This window comes from Micropterus salmoides, unplaced genomic scaffold (assembly GCF_014851395.1).
Source record: "Micropterus salmoides isolate LMB-PRFRI ecotype aquatic unplaced genomic scaffold, ASM1485139v1 Ms_hic_scaffold_18, whole genome shotgun sequence".
Taxonomy (NCBI): domain Eukaryota; kingdom Metazoa; phylum Chordata; class Actinopteri; order Centrarchiformes; family Centrarchidae; genus Micropterus; species Micropterus salmoides.
In genome coordinates, this window is record NW_024040928.1 from 1,841,144 (window position 1) to 1,861,107 (window position 19,964).

The following is a 19,964-nucleotide window of genomic DNA, read 5'->3' on the forward strand; positions in this document are numbered from 1 at the left end:
GTGCTGGTCTCACAGGATGCTCCCCCCCCCCTACCCCTCCTCTCCTCCCTCACACAAACTCATTTACAGCTGCACTTCTTCACCAAACCACACACTCAACACACTTTGTTGTTTTACACTCCACTGCGTCAACATCAGTGAAGATATGATTCGGTTTACTGTAAACTGCCTCAAAATGCATGCAGTCTTTCACCCCAACCGCCCCAAAAAACATGAAAAAAATGTCATTTACCTCTAGTGGTATAAAGTCATGCAGTTTTTTGTAACCAGTTTGAGATGTCTGGTTTTTCAACTTCATCAACACTGTTTTTTGCAACAAGTTTTTCAGAATGTCGTTTGTCAATTCCATGATCACAGTTATCCACTCACGTTTACAATTTAAGTTAAAGTTATATTTAAAGTTAAAAAGATGCTTTCTGAATATTGCAATTCATATGTAAATTGCAATTATTGTCTATTAATTTAATTTCAGTTATTAAATTTCAAGTATTAAACACATATGTTTGTTACCGATTATCACATGAAAGGAATAAGATGCTATGATATTGCTGGTTGGAAACGTTAACTTAGCTAGTTTTCTACAGGAAACAAAATCCCATTTAGCTCGCATTTAGTAAGATATTGTATTAATGGTATATTATTTCTTTAAAACATCTACACTGTCCACTGAGAAATGTTCTGTATCTTACTGACAACAAATGAATGAATATTACAAAGACAATGGTCTAGACCTGCTCTGTATGGAAACGTGCAATTAGGTGACTTTTTGTTATGAATAGGCACTATAAAAATACATTTCTGCACTTAAGCTGCTTAAACTAATGTTAGTTGAGAAATGCTTCACAGCCCTCAATCCTACAGGTCTTAATTCAAAGCTATTAATGTGATATGATGTTCCTGACACTCGCTGGTTAGTCACTTGACAACTATCAGACTAGCTGCCAATCAGTACCTGTCGGGAAATCAACCAAATCATCTGCATGGCTAGATTCCACGAGGGTTAAGAAAAAATAGTATGAAACAATATGTTTTGTTGGACTTTCAGTGAACTGTCACTTCTCATTGTCCCCTCTAAAGTGAGCTCACAGAACTGTTTGTGCTGAATGATCACTAGTTCTTACCTGACAATTTGTTTTCAACAACAAAGTAAAGTAAAGAAGCATGCTTTTACTTTCTTTTTATACTATGCTCATCGGATGTCAGTGCTCCAAATTAACATGCCTTACAGACACAATGGGGGCATTTTGTTTTTGCGGTGTCCCTGATGTGCAAAGCAGTACAATTAAATCCAACTAGGGAGGAATTCTGACTCCATGGGGTCATCCCAGCTCTCTCTCCTCCCCTCCTTCACTAAAACAATGATCAGACCCTGTGACAGGAATCCGCTGATTGTTTAAAATACCATCCACTTGACGCTTGACTGAGGGGCCACTTCTTTTTCCCAGAGGTGGGGTATACAAAATGACCTTGGCAGGAAATGTCAAGCCCTCTAGCAAGATGGGGTCTAGCTTCATTCGGCCCCTCACAACAAATGGTCAATTAAATTACAGTCACGACTACAAACACAAGTCAGTAAGACAGTTGTATTTACAGATGTGTTAAGCATGTTGTTGTTTACTTTACTTACTCTGACGCTGCGGGCCCCCCCTTCGTGCTTTCCATTCTGAACTGTATGAATAGAGAGTCTAAGGTTGGAAGGTGTTCGTATGCTGTATACTTACTATAAGTGCACATTCATTAAATTTAATAAATTAATAGTCATTAGAAAAGCACAACATGTAGTTTATTTACTTTGTTTGTAAATTTATTTTATTTTATATCCCAATGACCAAACTGTGTTGTGTGATTTCTCTTAAATACAGACTGTCAGACTTTTAAAAACAACTACTGAAAGAATTTAATATTATCATTAACAAAATCATATTTCCATATATCTATTGGTAAGGTAATGAATAAAATAATAAATAAATAACGTTAAGTTTCATAGTCCATTTATGACCTTGTTCCATTTTGTAGCATGAAATCATATCACATGATCTGCATTGTGCAGATGGAGTCTGCTCTCATTTTTCAGCACTACTACCCCTTTACACCTGCCATTTAAATGCATCTCTTATCCAGATTGTTTCTAGACATGATTTTAAAGACTACATTTACATCTGCTACAGATGTGTCTCCAGTGTCCACAATGAGATCCGATCGAGATCCGATCTCTCCAGCTCAAACATCCGGACGTGACATCTTCCTCTGATTTGCTTGTGTCCAAATGATGCACTATAACTGTTATTTTAATAGTTTGTATTGAGTTAAACTCAACAGGGTGTGAGTTCACGTTCACAAACAGATATTCATTTCACCGTTTTCCAATGTGCATTTACACCTGCACTTTTAAGAGTCAAGCACTATCCGAGTACAATCCATTTTAATGCAGGGTGTACGATTTTGAGTTTTAAAGATCACTCTTGACCTTGGAAACTATCTCCATCTGCTGATGAAGATTATCTGATCTGATCAAAAGCTCCAGAATGGACCTTGAGGTGATATTACTTTGTCCACAAGAAACAGATTTTATTGTTACGTTCTACTCTAATGGGAGAAAAAACTAAACACAAGAAGAATACATCACAAAGAACGTTCTAAGAAAGAGACCGTATGTGTGATAAGGTTTATAGTGGACAGACTGAAGGGGTGGTGCAGCTGTAGCTGTTCTCTGGTCAGTGAGAGCTTCCACTTCATGTGTGACTCAGCAGATGCAAAGAGAAAGCTGTTGCCAGACAAGAGGATGACTTTAAATTGGAACTACTACTACTACTGTGTACGTCAGTGTTCCCCAGGAGGACACTGAGCTGAGCTGCAAAAACCTGAGGCAGCCTAACCCTAGAGACACACTGTTTACATGTTTTTCTCTGATTTGATATAGTATGCATATCTTTTCTATGGTGCCAGCAGGAGGCTCTAGGGACCACACGGACAACAGTGTTTACTATGAATAACCACAGCAGCCCAAGAAATTATAACACAAATATATGGAGGAGCCGGCCTAGTTCGATGATATGATGATTTCTCTGTTACCAAAGTGAATATCTAGACAGAGAAGTACTAGGTGTGGTTCTTTGGCTGGTATTTTCCCAGTGGGCTCAGGGGGGACAAAGACTGTAGCACACATGTCATTCACATTCTGAGTATCTTGGAATAACAACAGACAGACCACACACAGTGGAATCTACAACAACATGCCAAAGCTTCATCAAAGCATGTGCTTCAATATGGAGGCGCGTGTTTCATACAGCTCTGCATGTGTGTTCAAGGACGTGCTCAGAAACAACTGTAACACACGATAAAGTTTCATAACTAATTCTATCAAGATAGGTGTCCCAGTGGCAATTTCACAACTGAAAACAACTAAACTAAGCTAAGATTAATTCTGAGAACAAAATGGAAATTCTTCATTTTTTTTAATCCTTCAAGTGAGAAATCTTAGAAATGAGATTAAAGTCACATACATTTTCATAATCAAGAAAAAGAAAGTAATTCCATGGTAGGGATGAAACGGCAGTTTAAACGGTTAGAATTACAATTTTAATCAACATTAACACTAGACAATTTAAACATTTTTATATTTTTACAATTTACAGTTTTTCATTTTTCTCAGAATTTTAATTTTTTATTCAGAATCTGAGGGAAGATGGCCATGGGCAATGTGAATAAAACAGTTTCTGAACTGAATACATTATCTCAGTTTGATTTCTGAATCTGAGACTAATGAGCAAATTCTTAGAATTGAGATCAGAAAACGCAAAATTCTGACTTTAATTTAAAAAGCTGGCATTTTAAGAAGAAATAAACCTTTGATTTAGGTAAATTCTCATAATTCTGAAAATGTATTTTTATTTTATTGTCAGAATTTAGAATTCTGATAATTGCTCAGAATCATGTCAAAAGTCTCTGATAAAGAATTTAAAGCAATGCCAAGAATAAACTAAGAATTTTGTTGAAATAAAGTCAGTATTTTGAGAAACAAATCTTACACTTAATTCTCAAAATTTTATATTAAATAATATTAAACTCTCTGATAATTTTATTAATCTTATTTATTACTCTAATTAATGAATGAAATAAGCTTTTAATACATTGGCTCTAACTGTCTTCCATAGAATGTTCCAGCCTGGCTTCTTCTGACTAACTATGTCAAAATAGCAGCTGTGCCAGCTTTAGCTGTGCGCACCTCCAGCTCACTGGATGTAAGGAAACCAAATGTAACAACAGTACCTTTACACTGAGTTCTCTCCGGCACAGTGGGTGCAAGTTTAAACAGACTTCAACTATGTTTTCCAGTCCCTTGCCAGTAGTAGTAGTAGTGCTGCACTAATCCAATACAAACAGGTCATTACACTGTGCTAAACGTTTTCTCTTCATTCACTGAACAGCACTTTACACACAGCTCATTCTTCTAAACTGCTTCAGTAACTATTAAACCTCCTGCCCTCCTGCTTCCACCCCTCCAATATTTTAATTCCAGAGCTATTAGGACCAGATGTGCATAATTTCATTAGCTCAGTATGTTTTGCACAGTTGTAAACGTATGGATGGCCACAGGACAGGTTTTCTGAAGAGTATTAAATCAGAGTTCAGGAGGTGAAGCTCACTACTTGAGGCAGTACAGCAAGTCTGTGATATCATCAAATAGGTCTGACGCAACTATCAGGATGATTTACGTGTCTGGATAATTTCTTATAGGCAGCACAAGAAAAAACAACAACAGAACAATCAGAAATCTGCCTGTGGTGTTTTAGATTTGAAAGCTTCTTGGCAACATGTCTTTGTTGAGCAGCAAACACTCAGGCAGGCACTGACTGATGGAAGACGGGTCTGGATGCAATTTCACATGCCAAGCGATAATGCCAGTGCACATCGCTGCAGTCAGCGGCGGTAGAAGAAGAGTGAGCACCCATATGACGGAGAAAAGAAGGGATCACAACAGAGAGAGAGGGGAAACAATAGCTCTTGGTGTAAAGTGCAGGATCTTAGATTTCTCCCAGCAGTGCTGTTCCATCTACGCCTCACGCTGGCAGCAGCCCAGTCAAACATGCCTTTGTGCTGACGTGGGAGAGCTATGGGAACATGTTTTCTTCTTTTTTCCTGGCCAAGGCACTGGCTTGGGATGTTGAGCTGAGCTGGTGGGGGTTACTCAAATATCCTCAGTGATGCAAACGATCCTTTAATGATTCAGAGGGAAAAACACCCATGTGAGAGAAGGGGGTTTGCAGCTTTTTTATTCATCTTTTTATGGAGGATGTGCTTTTCCTTAAAACCACACCTCTGCTCGGTTTCATAAGAATAAAAATGATGCAATTTTAGCACCTCACAGGGCTGCTGGGGTTGTCTTCAGGAGAAATCTACAATCACACAAAGAAATCACTCCATCACATCCTCCTGCAAGTGCCATTTTATGATCATTATCCCACAAGTGCAAAGGGTTACTGTTGAACACAAGCAGTTTCTTTTGTCATCAGCATTGTAATTAGCTTGATAGTAACTCAGCAACATAAAACATAATAGCCACCAGCTCAGAGGAAACCTGGAGGAGCTAGCCCTGTACTGCACAATTCAAGTCAGTTCTATTTATCCAGCCCAATATCATAAATCCCAAATTTCCCACAGAGGGCTTTACAATCTGTACAACATACGAACACTTTCCCTCCTTAGACCCTCGACACATACAGTTGAGAATGGAAAGCATGAAGGGGGGGCCGGCAGGGTCAAATAAAGGGATCTTGTTGCCGCGTGGGATTTCAGCTGTGGCTGGGAACCCTGAGGGACTCATTATGTCGAGATCCCCAAAACAGCCTCGCTCAGACTGAGATGTTCCCAACCAACCTCAACTCCAGAGATGTTGGCATTGTTACAGTATATAATAACAGTCAATTTGCACAACATTATGACCTATCTTTTACTTCAGTGGTTTGATTAAGTCTTGCTTAATCCATTCCAATGCACTTGATGCAGTTGTCAGAGAATGTTGGGGGCGGACAAAATAGAGGAAGCTTAAAAATGTTCCATAATGTTTTGTGCATCGTTTTTATGGTTATAAAGTGTGGATGCTTTAAGCAAAAGACAGGTGCACACCCCAAACAGGGTTGTAGCTCCCATTTTGTACACTGAGGTCATGTCCTGGGTATTTTTTCTAAGATGGGGGTTTTAGCAACTTCAGGGTCTTATTATATAATTGACTACATCGAAGCAAATTAAATAAAATACACAATAAAAAAAGTATTTCTCCAACATTCCAACATATCTAATATTGAATATGTCACTGAATAAATCAAATATGAAAAATACAACTAGTTTAAAATGTGTCCTTTCCATTTTTTTGTCAAAAGAGGTGGATGTCATTTCATTATACGATGCAGCAATGTTTATTTACAGTTTACTGCCTATATAGACTACGAGGTGTAAACAGGAAGAGGTGTTTTTCCTACTTGTTTTGTTCCTGCCTGATGACGACCGTGATGTCAAAACTGACAACTGAATGCGTTTTAACCAATAGCCCCAACTAAATAAAGTATTATCCATCAGTGCAGTCCATGACCAGCATCACCAAGGAGACTCTTAATTTGTAGCTTTTACAATAATGAATGGGGTAGAATTGAGAGGGAATTTTCAAAAATGTGATGCAATAACTAGGCAATCATCACTGTTTATTGACATTCAGGGGAATTCTATTGTGATAATATATCAGTATAATATCATGCTATTTTTTTAGAGAATTCTGTTGGCTAAATGAATCTTTCAGATGGAATGTTACATTAAAAAAAATGAATAATGAATATGTTTTGCCTGCCATAACAGAGGAACACACTTCACTGCACTGAACATCAATCTGATTCTTTTTTTCCAGACATGTAAAGTTATAAACTGTATATCAATAGAATACCAATGTTCACATTTTGATACTGATTCCAACAATTGGCTAGCCCTTCATCATTGGCTGGATTTTCTGCCCACACCAATAAACAACATTTTTTATGCCATAAAGTAAAGTCAAATAAATGATTTAAAATGACTGGACAACAACACACAGGTATTCTCTGGATTCAGGTATCAGGTGAAGAAATCTCTAAAAACTCCACTATATGCAGTAAGACAACAACACACTACAAATTCGCTATTTTGAAGATGTAAACGTCTTCTTCCGCACAGTAAGAGCAGCATGTCAATGTTTGGTGATAACTGTTCTCTAAATTCTCTAAATGTATTATTACTTTGCCATTATACTATACTATAGAGAATAAGCTATTTGTCATTTGTCATTTCATTCCTCTCTTTATGTGCAAAGAATGAATCCCGATGCAGAGAAATCACATTTCATTTGACAATGTGAAATAAGGAGGAGAAACAGAGACTGGCACTTTGGATGAAGTGGCAAGTCAGGCTGTGGGGTTTACAGTTTTGGACCCCCCTCCTCCCCCTCATGCAGGGGGATGCCATGCATGGGAAAAGAACGGCAGCGGCGTTACTGTACAGAACAAAAGGCTCTGCGTGGAAAACTGCGCATGAGTGCTGTCGCCATGCACGTGTTGTGAAAGCAGAGCGGTGCCAGTGGACGGCAATGTGTTTTCATTTAAGCACCTTTAAATTGGCAATGATCAGATATCACTACGACATACACATTCTCCTCCCACCAAGCACCTGCAGCACGGATTCAGGAAATCCAGTAATTACCATGTTCTAATTTGAAAGAAAAACATCATGTGAGAAATGAGGATGGAGGGTGATGCTGCGATCCCCTCACGACCATCATCGCGTTGCATCAGCACAACAGACAAAGGGGCTGTGATGCCGTGGATGTCACTGCTCCTCAAAATGCTGTATCACCGCATTAACGGCAGCATCACTCCTCTCCCTTATGATTTCAGACACCTAGCAGCCGACTCAAACACGTGGCAATCAAACAATAGTGTCCCACACATTTATTCCGCATTCTTACTCCGCCGAGACACAGCGCTGCAGGCTGGCAACATTTTCTTGTGCTTCTTTTTAACCCACGGAAACTCAGCAAAGCAAACGTGTACGCTGGGAGCGTCGATGAAGCTCCGCTGGTTGGAAGCCAAAACAGGAATGAGCTACATTTAACGAAACAATATTGCTAATAGGTAGGAGCATAATTCACCACTACCCCACTGACTCCCACATAACAAGAGTGACAGGGACTGGCTCTGCCGGAGCACCCATTCAAATAACAACGCAGGATCGCGCGTAAAGGCGCAGCTGTTTTCATAACCAACGTGTTCTTTTATTTTCGGCGAGGTGATGGAGCGGGGCTTGCTCCCGATCTTTTTAACATAAAGGATTAATGATAATGGAAATGCGGGTTCTTAAAGGGCACTGTCGGGCGACTGGAATGATTCCATTGGCTGTCGGAGCAAATAAGGCTCGTCATTACACAGCAAATATTTTGATGATATCTTTAATTGTGGATTTATGAGGAGTTGTAATAAGCGAAGATTTTTAGGTTGGGAAAGAGCAGATAAGATTTGCCATTACACTGTATATTAATAATAATAATTTAATAATAATAATTATTATTATTATAATTATAATAACAGATATTCAGATTAAAATGTATTTGATAAATAAAGAAGTAGTGAATGAGGGAGGTGTTTAATAACGCTGTAAGTGACAGCTTCTTCTTTTATTTGTCATTTGTCCTCATAAAGCAGCGGCATGCCTGGCCCTTCTCTGGGATCACCAACGCATCTACTTTGCAAAAACAGAGAAAAGGGAGCGCACACGGCGCAGTGACTCAAAGCACAACAGGATGTGGTTCAGAGTTGAGTTTCACTCCTGAACCTGCGTTCACACCCCAACACATTACACTTCAATATTCTCACCACCGCCAAGCTTTCACGATTCATGCATGCGGTTTTTCTGTTGTTTTTTTTTCTCTCCTCTCTATAAGTGACTTTTTCCATATCTCACCGGGAGGACTCTCCTGGCGGCAACTTAGCCCACCGCTACGCCACTTATGCAAGTTTGCAACTCGATTATGAGAACACCGACAATAGACTGAGATTGACAAACGCGGAATTGACAGAGAGAGCCCAGCAGGACAGTGGTCAGAGAGGGAGGAAAGACGCCAAGAAACGTGCATGCCAGCTCACCTTTTACTTTCTATTCTGCTCGTATTCCAGCCCTTTTGTCCGTTCCCCACATATGTTCTTTCACATGATGCCTCGCTTGGTCGTTTCCTCAAAGCCTCCAGAGAGCTCACTTCTTCTCCGGTCGCTGCAACTCGGTTATTTCTCACTTACACAAAAAACAACGTATGTTATTCTACGGTCTGTTGCCGCTGTGTACGACAGCGCGTGCGTGCGTGGTTGTGTGTGTGCGCGTGGTGATCCCGCGCGGCGTGCCGCTCCGTCTCCGCTGTTTGTTACACTGGACTGGAACGCCTACTCTCACCGCTACATTGTTGACATTCGGCCGCTGACGTCACTCTATCCCCTCATTCACAACATCGTCAGCGCGGCGCGCCTTTGCGTTGGGGCCGGCGGGAATCGCGCGCGTACTCCCTCCACTGTGCGCAGCTTGCTTGGAGAATGGCACTACTGGCTGCTGCCTCTAACCCCTCCCCTCCTGCTCGCTGGTTCGGCGGCCTAGCCCCCCTCCCCCCCCTCCTCCCGGTGTACACAGCGGGAATGTGAGGGTGAAAGATGACACAAAGCATTTTACAAGCTGCACGCTCTAACGTGAACTCAGTAAAATAGAATAATGTTTATTGTCATTGCACAAGTACAAGATTAAGATTGCAGCTTCCGCACTCGGTGCTATGAAAAGAACAACAAGGGTTTGCTAAAGCAAGAGAAATAGCAATAAAGTAAGGAACAGTACAGACAGTGTCTGGCAGAAGTAAACAGTGCTGCAGCTCAGATGTGCAAAGCAGCAACAAAACCAGTAGGCTAGGCCTAGAACAGCACGTGAGTCGCCTACACATAGCCTACATATACAGAGTCTTCTTGTGGATGAAAGTATTAAGCCCTGAAAAGTGAGATTATTAATCTCAGCAGCTGCCATTGTGTTGTTCCTGCAGATACTGGTATCCAGACAGTAACACAGAATGAAGGTCTGGATACTGTGTTCAATATCTGCATCTGCAACACAATTCAGTCCAGTCAGTGTTTCTTTGTTTTTTGAGTCAAACCACACTTCCTGCTGTCCAAATAAACTATTTTTTGAGAGAGAGAGAGAGAGAGAGAGAGATTTCTGATTTGGGATCAACTGTGTCTCAAATGTTTGCCACCTACTTTAAGAAAAAACATTTGGACAGACAAAGCATTTTATATTCAAAACAGAGAGGAACATGTGCACATGTTGGATCAAAGAAATCAAACTGAAGGGAGAAGTTAGACAAAATTCGTTTTGTCTATAATTATATCATCATTAGACAGATAATTGTTTCCTTTTCTGGCAATCTGTGACATAGACTATGTGTTTGAATTCATTTTGGGAGTTTACATTGATTCAGCATGTTTTCTGTATTTCCTTGTACACCTTGTCACCTTGGTGCCATTAGTGCTTCTGTGACTGGTCCGTGTCTGTGCGGTGATTGTGTTTCTGCCTGATGATGAATTAGTTTGTGGTAATTTGATTAAATAAATCTGGGTTCAAGAATATGTACCGCATCAGTACAATATACACCAAGATAATAAAGGTCAGATGTCGAAACAAATTTGCAATTGTTCATATTACCAAACCCTAGTGAGATACAGTTAACCTGGGGGGCCTTTTAGGAGTCTGGGGATACGGGGAAGTTACCCGCTTTGCCCTGGTTGGTAATTCAGCCTTGATGACGAACGGAGAAGCACTTCTTGGCTAAATGGTTACAAGACAAAATGTTTACTTACTGGTACTTGGAGGCTAATTGCTATAAACTAGTCGTAAGTCCTACAGATACAATACATTCTATCGACCTTTCATATTGCTATCATTCTAATACTGTAAGATGGATGGTCACACTAAGTGATTGTAGTTGGTCAGGAAACCAGTTACTTGGGGGCTAAGTTTTCAGATGTGAAAACAGACCAAAGCAAACAAACAGAAATGCATATGCATGATGCTAAATGAGCATAGTGAGGCGGTGGGAGGGAAGTAAGCTGGAGAACGCTGTTCCACTTAAACATCAGCCTTGTGAGGGAGGCAGGGTTTTTGTTCTGGAAGGAGCTCACATCCTATTTGGACAAGCAAACACTCACTGGAGATGTTTTAATTCCTAATGTAAAAACTGCCCCCGGGGAGTTTGCATGTAATTATGAATTATCACAGTACAGCAGACGGCCCCTTCTTCATGGCAGCCTTCACTTTTCACTGGGTATTTCATGAGTGGCATTCAAAGAGCTGCTCCCTGTGCTGCTGCATGCATGAAACAGGCGATTTGAGATGGAACTGCTGACATGAAAACAACACCACCAGCAGGCATTTGTTATTGGCATGGAGACGGCATCAAAGTGAGTGAGATTAAGATACTTTAGAGAATTGTGCTTGCAAGGGGGAGATGATGAGGCCATTTTATAATGATCGGTATAGGCAACTTTAAATACATTGAAATACAATATAAAAATGAAAATAAGTCTCACTAATGACATTATATAATCATTATTCTGCAAACCCTGACCATACAATGAACTTGCAGAGAATTAAGAAAAACAGTAGCAGCTAACACTACGTGGAGAACATCATGGAAATTACCATCTAGCTGGAATAAGTGCTAATATTAGCAAGCTTGGCTGACAGTTATATTACAAATAGTACGACCCAGACCTGCTCTATATGAAAAGTGCAATGAGATAACTTTTGCTATGAATTGTCTGTCATGGTTTGAGTTTTGTTAGTTTACTTCTTCATTTTGAAAGTGTCTGCCTCTTGCATCTTGTTTTGCTGTACTTCCAGTGTGTACATTCCCTGTTGATTATCCAAATATGTTTAATGAAATGAGTAATCATCCTGCCACCTTGTGTATTTAAGTCTTTGTCTCACTACTTGTTGTTTGTCCTATGTCAAGTGTCCCCTCCTTCTCCGGTGCCTGTTTTTTGTATTTAATGTTGTATATTGGATAATGCCTGTTTCCTGTGCGTGATTCTGGATTTTTTTTTCATTGGATGTTTGTCTGCCAATTCTATACTCACCTTCATTTAAAGTTTCACTCATTTGTTAACAGTGTTGGGCAGTAACGCGTTACTCATTAACACAAGTAATATTACTTTTACAAGTAACTTGCAGTGTAAGGGGTTACTATTTCCAAAAAAGCAATAATTACAAATCCAAGAGAGACTGGCGTTCACCAATGTTTAATGTTTTGCAAAAAAACATACCCTTGCTGCTGTTGTGAATATGCTATTAGCTAAAACGTCGGCAGAGACGGCTTTGGTTTTTTGTTGTTACATACTGTATATCCATAGCCTATACTGTACAGCAGGTTGCAGTGCTTTCAGTTGGTTGTTGATTTCTTAAAGTGGATTCATTTCTAAAATGAGCTGCTGAACAGGTTGTCTGCCACTTTTCTTTGGGAGTGGGGGAGGGGGGTAAAAGTTATATAGTAACGTAATGAGTAACGCGACTAGTTACTTTCAATACCCTATATTAAGTAAAATATAAATATTATCATTTTTTTAAGGAGTATTAAGTAAAAAGTAAATTATTAAAATTTGAGTTACTTGCCCAACACTGTTAATAAACTCTGTAGGCTGCATCTTTTCTGATCCTGTGTCTGCCTTCTGGGTCCAATTCTTGGTTGCCTGTGTCCACGCTTAACACCTGGCATTGATGCTATATAAATGAATAAATAAAAAGACAAATTTAACAGCACAGTGGGTCCTCCAATATGTTGAATTGTAATTACAAAGTAACACTCGTGGTCTTCTGTTTTGAGTAACTTGACTGGCATTACAGTGGCATTAACACGGCAATGTTCTGGGCATCTTTCAGTAGCTTTTTTAAGTACTAATATGGCTCTCAATCCCTCTCAGTCTCTTGTCACCTCCTTCTCTATCACTGTTTAATGCTCTTTTGAAAAGTCCAAAAAAACGGAAAATAATCTCATTACAGTTTATATTTCCTTACGCAAAAATTGACAGTTCAGCTGGACTTTAAACATGTTGCTTCTCGACAGGCTTTGTAACCCTGTTTTACAACAGACAGTGGAGCCATTTGCTTAATCCAAATGGGACTTCTAAGAGCTCAGATGACAGGCGCAGATTTCATTGCAGCATGCACATACTGTTACTGCGATTAATATGCATTACTCGTAATTTAAAAGTCAAATCTGACAGAGGAAAATCAGAGGTACCCTGAAATAAGGAGCTAAATGTCAAATAAGAAAGTACAGCACTGAAGGAGAATCACAATCTGTCAAGGGGTGATTTTGGGGGTCCAGAGACACATTTTGACAATCCAGCAGCTAATCCCCCAGATTAGTGAAGGTATTCATATTCATTCACACAGAAACCTTCGGGACATCTGAGGGGTTTTAAGTCTGAAACCTAAAGAGCTCCAAAGCTGGGCCGGGGGCCTTCAGCAGGCAAGAGTGGCCCTGTGTCTAAAGGGGCTGGGTGACGAGCTCCAACCCCTTTGTCTCAGCACAGTGCATTCACAGTCAACATCTTGCTCCTGCTCCCAATGCACTAAATGCATGAGGAGAATTTAGAGTTAGAGTCCCCCTGCACACACACACACACACACACACACACACACACGTATACATAAACTAACAGTGGGCAGTGGCATTCCTGCACTGGATGACCTCTCCTCGAGGTCTTTTCAAGAAAAGCGTCTGACTGAAGTTGGCTGGAGGAACAGGAGGGAAAGGCAGGGGAGATGAATGGAGTGGTGGTGATGGTGGTGGGGGGTGAGTGAGTCCCAGAGCGATGGCGTTGGCCTACCCTTTCCGCACAGCGCTCACACTGTGGACAAACACTGTGTTCTTATGTCAGGAAGTCTAATTAAACTTGTGAAACGTCTGCCATTCCACCATGACAGAAAGACGAAGCTCCGTGCAGTGCCCAGTGCAAGGCCCAGGCTATGTGGAAACTCTGAAACCCTCAGTTTAAGGACAAGGCATTGCTGGTGATTGTGCAACACGTGTGAAATGTTATTGTTTGGTTGATAGCTGTAAGAAGAAAATGCGTCCTGTCATGCATGCATTACTGGCCTTTATAGTCTTCCAAGCACTTAAAGTGCTTCACACCAGAGAAGGGGACTCGAGTTAGAGACTCTAACTCGAGCACGTGAGAGAGGACAATAAACACCGGCAGCTGCTGAGCCCTTCATCATAAACTTTGGCTTTAAAACTTCATACAACAAGGCCCAAAGACGCGCTGAGCGCAAATAGGTTAGTAACCTGAGGTTCGTAAACATGTTTAGCTCAGCATTGGCCATTGAACGTTAGCAAGATCATTATGAAAAGAGGAATGAGCGTTTGTTTACTTGCCAAACTTGTGGTGGTCGACAAATGTAATCCTTAACGTCCCGCTGGCTGCCATCACGTTAATTATTACCGTTGGCTGGAAAGAGGTTACAGGTTTATTGTTGATCATGTATTCTTACGGTTTTATTTAGTTATAACTTTACACTGAGTCTGAGAGTCAACAGGGTTTGCTGACTTACAGTAGTTTATAAGCTTATAATAAGTCATTAAATGTAGACGCATTGTACATTAGGCTACTTGGTTGTGCTCTTTAAGTTAAAAACAGACAGGTTTATTGTTGATTATGCATCAACATCACATTTTTATTTAGTTAACGTTAAACTGGTTTGAGAGTCTGCGGGGTGTGGTCACTTACAGTAATAAGCTGTCATAAATTGTATTGCACATGACATGGTTGTGCTCTGTAAATGAAAAACAGGTTACAGTTACAGAATTCCTTATAGCTATGCAGTTTTATAAGCAACCTGGATTGAACGCAGCAGGTGATACAACATTCATTATAACCACGAAAGACTTGAGACTTGACTTGGACTCTAGCTCAGAGACTTGTGAGCATCTCTGCTTCACACTACATATCACATTCACTCATTCATTCAAGACCCCTGCTGTGGATAATTGACCATGTACCTTCTGAAAAGAGCATATATAGGCCAACACAAATTGAAAAAAATGCACACAAATTTTGCTGTTAAAAAGATGTTGAGCTTCTTTCTCCAAACTGTAGGGACATTATCAAATCAAGTAATATTTTCTTTTATCTATATTTAGTCAAGTCATCTTAAAACAAGTAAGTATTAGTAACAATAAGTAAAACGACTAGATTTCGAAATGTGTGTCAGCATCATGAATGATAAGACAATAAAGCAGTTTGCTGTGTGAGAATAAAGTGACATTTGATTCTAGAAAACTTAATAAATTGATTTGTACTGGATTATTTGGCTTGTTTTAACAAAATAAGACTGTTAGGACTGAAAGGTGAGTGTTAGGAGAGAAAAATATTATATAATAGGGAGATTTTTGCAATGTCTACCCATGCAGACATACAGCTCTTCGATGCAGCTTTTCTGCAACACACTTAGTAACACATTCTGCTATTTAGGAGGGACTAGACGAAACATGATCATTCATTTTTCTATAATAGACACAAAACACAAACTGCAGCTGTAGCTTATCCAGCCTCTTTAGTAGCTTGTCTGCGCGGAGAAAGTTTCATTATTTATTTGTAGGCCACTTGCAACATATTGTGGAAATACAATGTATGACATGTTTATATAATTCTGCTTATAAGGATTTGGTGAAGGGATTTCATGAGGCTTTTCATCCAATAACAGCAGCATAGCTCACAGTTTATATCCAGAGCAGTTCAGTAAATTTGCATTGTGAGCAAACAGATACATATAATCCTGCATCTGCCCAAAGCAATGACTCATTGGAAAAGTCTTCAAAGCAATACCAAAAGCACGAAAAAAAAGCCCTGCTCAGAACGAGAGACATGTCGGTCAAAGAATTATCACTTTGAGAGTGAGGATGACTCATTTCCAAGTGATTCATCAGGGTTTGCGGTCACCCAGGACCGCCAGCCAAAAAGAACTTCCATGAATTTGCTGGCTAAGGAGAGCGGCAAGTCCAGGCAGAGGTACAAAGACGTAAATGGAGCACTGTTGTCAGCCAGCAAACTAGCATGTGACCGAAAGCCAAATGCCTTTGGTTACATCAATTACTTCAAGCCTGATGTTACCTCAGGGACCGACCTAACCGCCATTCATAACAGCAGCTGCCACATACCAACTTATCAGGCTCAGGTTACCTTCAGGACAGCCCATCATTCCTCGAAAAAACACACAAACACACAATATCCCACATAAAAGAAAACACACAGGCGATGCATGTTTCAAACCCACATGTGTTATTACTGTGTCAACAAATACACAAAGGTACCACACACAACAGACATTCAAATATACTGTACGATAACCTTTACATAGTCCCTTAAGCAGTTTAAATGTTGGAAAAATACATTATATCAAAATTTCACTGAAATTATATCATACTGTTCCTTATTAGAAAATATTATTTTATAATTTTCATATAAATTCATTTTTAGACATGTTTTATTTGTATGCTTGTCTTATTATCTCTAATAAAAGGCAGGTGAATTTATCACGTCACTTCACTGCATCACAAAGTTTCAATATACATCACTAATGCAAAGATCCAAACCAAGTCACTGAACTCTTAACTTCAAACAACAGCAAAAAAAGTCTGATCAAATGTACCACATGTTTGCATTGTATGCACATTTGTTCATATTTTTCTTAACATCATTGCTCAGGTAAGGATCACTGCAAGATAATTACTAATCACCACTGTAATACATTATTGTCAGTGTAAATGTTTATTGTTTTATGCGTTCCCACATTTCACTTTTGGTTAACTGTATGACTCCATAAATGAATACATTGTAAATAATTAAATGCGTGGTGTCTTAAATTCTGTAAAAACACACACTTTTAGGTCAATAAAGAACAAATAAATAAATAAACCAAGTGAAGTCACACGATGCCAGATTGAATCATTTTTAGGCTATTTGCAGAAATACTGCATATTAAATACATCATTTCAAATACTGACTTCTGTGTAAGTTGTTTTTTTCTGGTTGCTTTTTGTATACTCTGAGGAAATGACAATTACTAACTCTGTTGTATTGGTCTGAAACCAATATCTTTTATCTCGTTTATCTTGACTGAAAAAAAAGGAATGACATTTTCAGATGCCAAACATCCACCATCTGAGAAAGCAGGAGAGGAAGATGAGAAAGTAGAGGCCATGGGACAGGCCATACAGGAGATGGAAGCAGGCCGGCTCACTCTGGCTGGCCACTGGCTGAGTTCATGGTCAGAGGCATCTTCTCTTATGAGAACTCCGTATTGGAGTCCTTTTTGTATTCCGTTTGTTTCCACTGACAAAGCCTGGCCCACGCGCAGCCAGACGCACCGAAGACCATGTGTCAGACGTGGTGGATAAACTTCAGGGAGTGGCACCATCATCACCTTACTGCCCAGACCCCAGACATTGACTGCTGGAGGGTATCCTGCCCCAATAGAGGGCCGATCAGGACTACTTTAGGCTCCTCACTGCCACCCTGGAGGAGCACAGGCTGAGGGAGCCCCATCACATCTACAACTGTGAGAACATGGTGTTTGAACTGGACTCGTCAAGGAGATAGGTTATTATGCCCCAGCAGACCAAGGATGCATACAGGCACCAAGGACCACTTCCCCATCCTGGCCAGCCTCGATGCAACTGGGGAGGATGTCTCCCCTTTTCATCATTTATAAGGGGGGAAATTCAGGGGGCCCCTATAACAAGGAAGGTTCCCCCGACGGCCTCAATGGGAAGTTGCTGGCAAGGTACTGTACATAGACAACTGTTGGGCATTTTCTGAAGTCCGTTGCGCAGGAGCGCGCACTGCTGCTCGTCATGGATGGTTACCAATCCTACCTGAATCCAGAGCTGGTGCAGGGGGGGGGGGGGGGGTCATTCTCCTGTGCCTGCCACCACAACACATTCTCACTCCCGACTCGTCACATATTGACGCTTGGATAAGACCCTTTGTAGTCGCCTTTTAACGACCTGGGTACCCCATTTACTTCATATATTGACGTTTAGGGCTCTGCGGTCAAGTTAGCAACGCTTAGCAACAACAAATATACAACTTCCGGTTGTAAAAATAAAAGCATCTCCATTTTGAAAAGGCACATTATTAAAGTCGTGAAACGTTGCAGTTGGGTTAGGTTTAGGCACAAAAAGTACTTGGTTGGGTTTAGGCAACAAAACTTCTTGTTTAAGGTTAGGAAAACATCATGGTTTGGGTTAAAATAAGTATGTAGCCAACATCAGTTAACACTTAAGTTAACTAACATCACTTAAGTTACGTCAATTCATGTAACTTGCCCAAATAAAAATATTTCATGTTGACTTTTTGTTTCACACTGGACAAGAACCCCGGTCTGCTGGTTCAAAGTCAGGGTTCTGGCCTTCCATCCACACCAACCACCTCCTTACTCAGTCTTTTCCGTATACCTGCCTTAACCGTCAAAAACCAACGCTACAGGGCTTCCCCCAATACGTCGAACTGTGACGGTAAAGGGATCCCCAGTGCGTCACAAACTGACGACTATGGCTCTTGACCATGGGTTCATATGTGACGACTTGGGAGAGAGAACAGGGTTGGCCACCACACTTCAGGTTCAGGAGGTGTGGACTTCTGGACCCAGCAGCCAGTGATCTGGGTTGTGAATCTTCCTGTGCCACCCCTGATGTTATCCACCCCTTCCTACATCCCCTATGCCCAGTTGCCCCATCCCACCTCAGAGTCAACCAACCACTGTTCCCCATTCCCTAAGCCAATCCCAGCTGACATCGGGCGAAAGTCTATTGCAGGGCCACACATAGACAAACAACCACTCACATTCACACCTAAGGACAATAGAGCCACCAAATTAACCTAGCCCGCATGTCTTTGGATGGTGGGAGAGAACCCACGTAGACATGAAGTCAGAGAACATGAAGTTTCGAACCCATGATCTTGTGTGTGTGCTAACCACTGCATCACCACGCAGCCCTGTTTGGATTGATGTCAATATCAAAATGCATTAACCATTGTGATGCATATACATTATTCAATTCAATTAAATATTATTTAATTTAACGTGTGCATTAATATTGTAATAATAATCTGATTATTAGAGCCTTAAGAATGTGGGCCCTGAGGGTCCCAATCTCCTTTTCTCCCTCCCAATGTAAATCCTTTTAAATGATCTGTAAATAACACTACACTACTGTAAATAAATAACACTACACTACTGTAAATAAATAACACTACACTACTGTAAATAAATAACACTACACTACAATCTGACTCAGTGTGTGACATTAACGCACACACTGTAGTTTGGATAAATATCTCTGCACATTGCTCATATTCTTTACACGGAATATTTGCACATTCCTGCACACACTGTGCAGCTCTTTCATTTAAAGAAAACAGACATATTTTACATATTGTCTTTATTTATTCTTGTACAATGTTAGTTATGCACTAAAATATGACACAAAATAAACACACAAGACAAATGTCTTGTATGTGAAAACTCACTTGGCATTAAATTGATAAAAAAATATTCAGATTCTGAAAACAAGCAACATTTTAACATTCTGCTGACATTAGCCATCATAATGAGTAATGTCTAAGCCCTTTCTCTTGTTTGTACAGCCTCCCAACCTCAGCAGAGCACGTAATCATCTTGTGGGAACAAGATGATTAACTTGTGTGTGCAAGATAAATAAAAAATCACCTTTCAGGATCTTAGTTGCTCTGTATAACTGACGTGTGATACATAATGCATTACCCAATTTGATACAAATGTTGCATGCAATATGAGCCTTTGAAAAAGCAATCTCTTCACTTTGTTTTCTGTGTTGT

General features: G+C 40.2%; 1 protein-coding gene across 2 annotated transcripts in view; it reads right to left on the minus strand.

The window, feature by feature from the left end:
* Positions 1-9,496, minus strand: part of bach2b (BTB and CNC homology 1, basic leucine zipper transcription factor 2b) — a 95,165-nt gene extending 85,669 nt beyond the window's left edge. The window contains exon 1 of one of the 2 annotated variants that reach the window (XM_038726466.1): positions 9,162-9,496. The gene's annotated coding sequence lies outside the window, so the exon portion shown is untranslated. The remainder of the gene's footprint in view (positions 1-9,161) is intronic. The other variant, XM_038726467.1, reaches the window with a different exon arrangement.
* Positions 9,497-19,964: the final 10,468 nt, after the last annotated feature.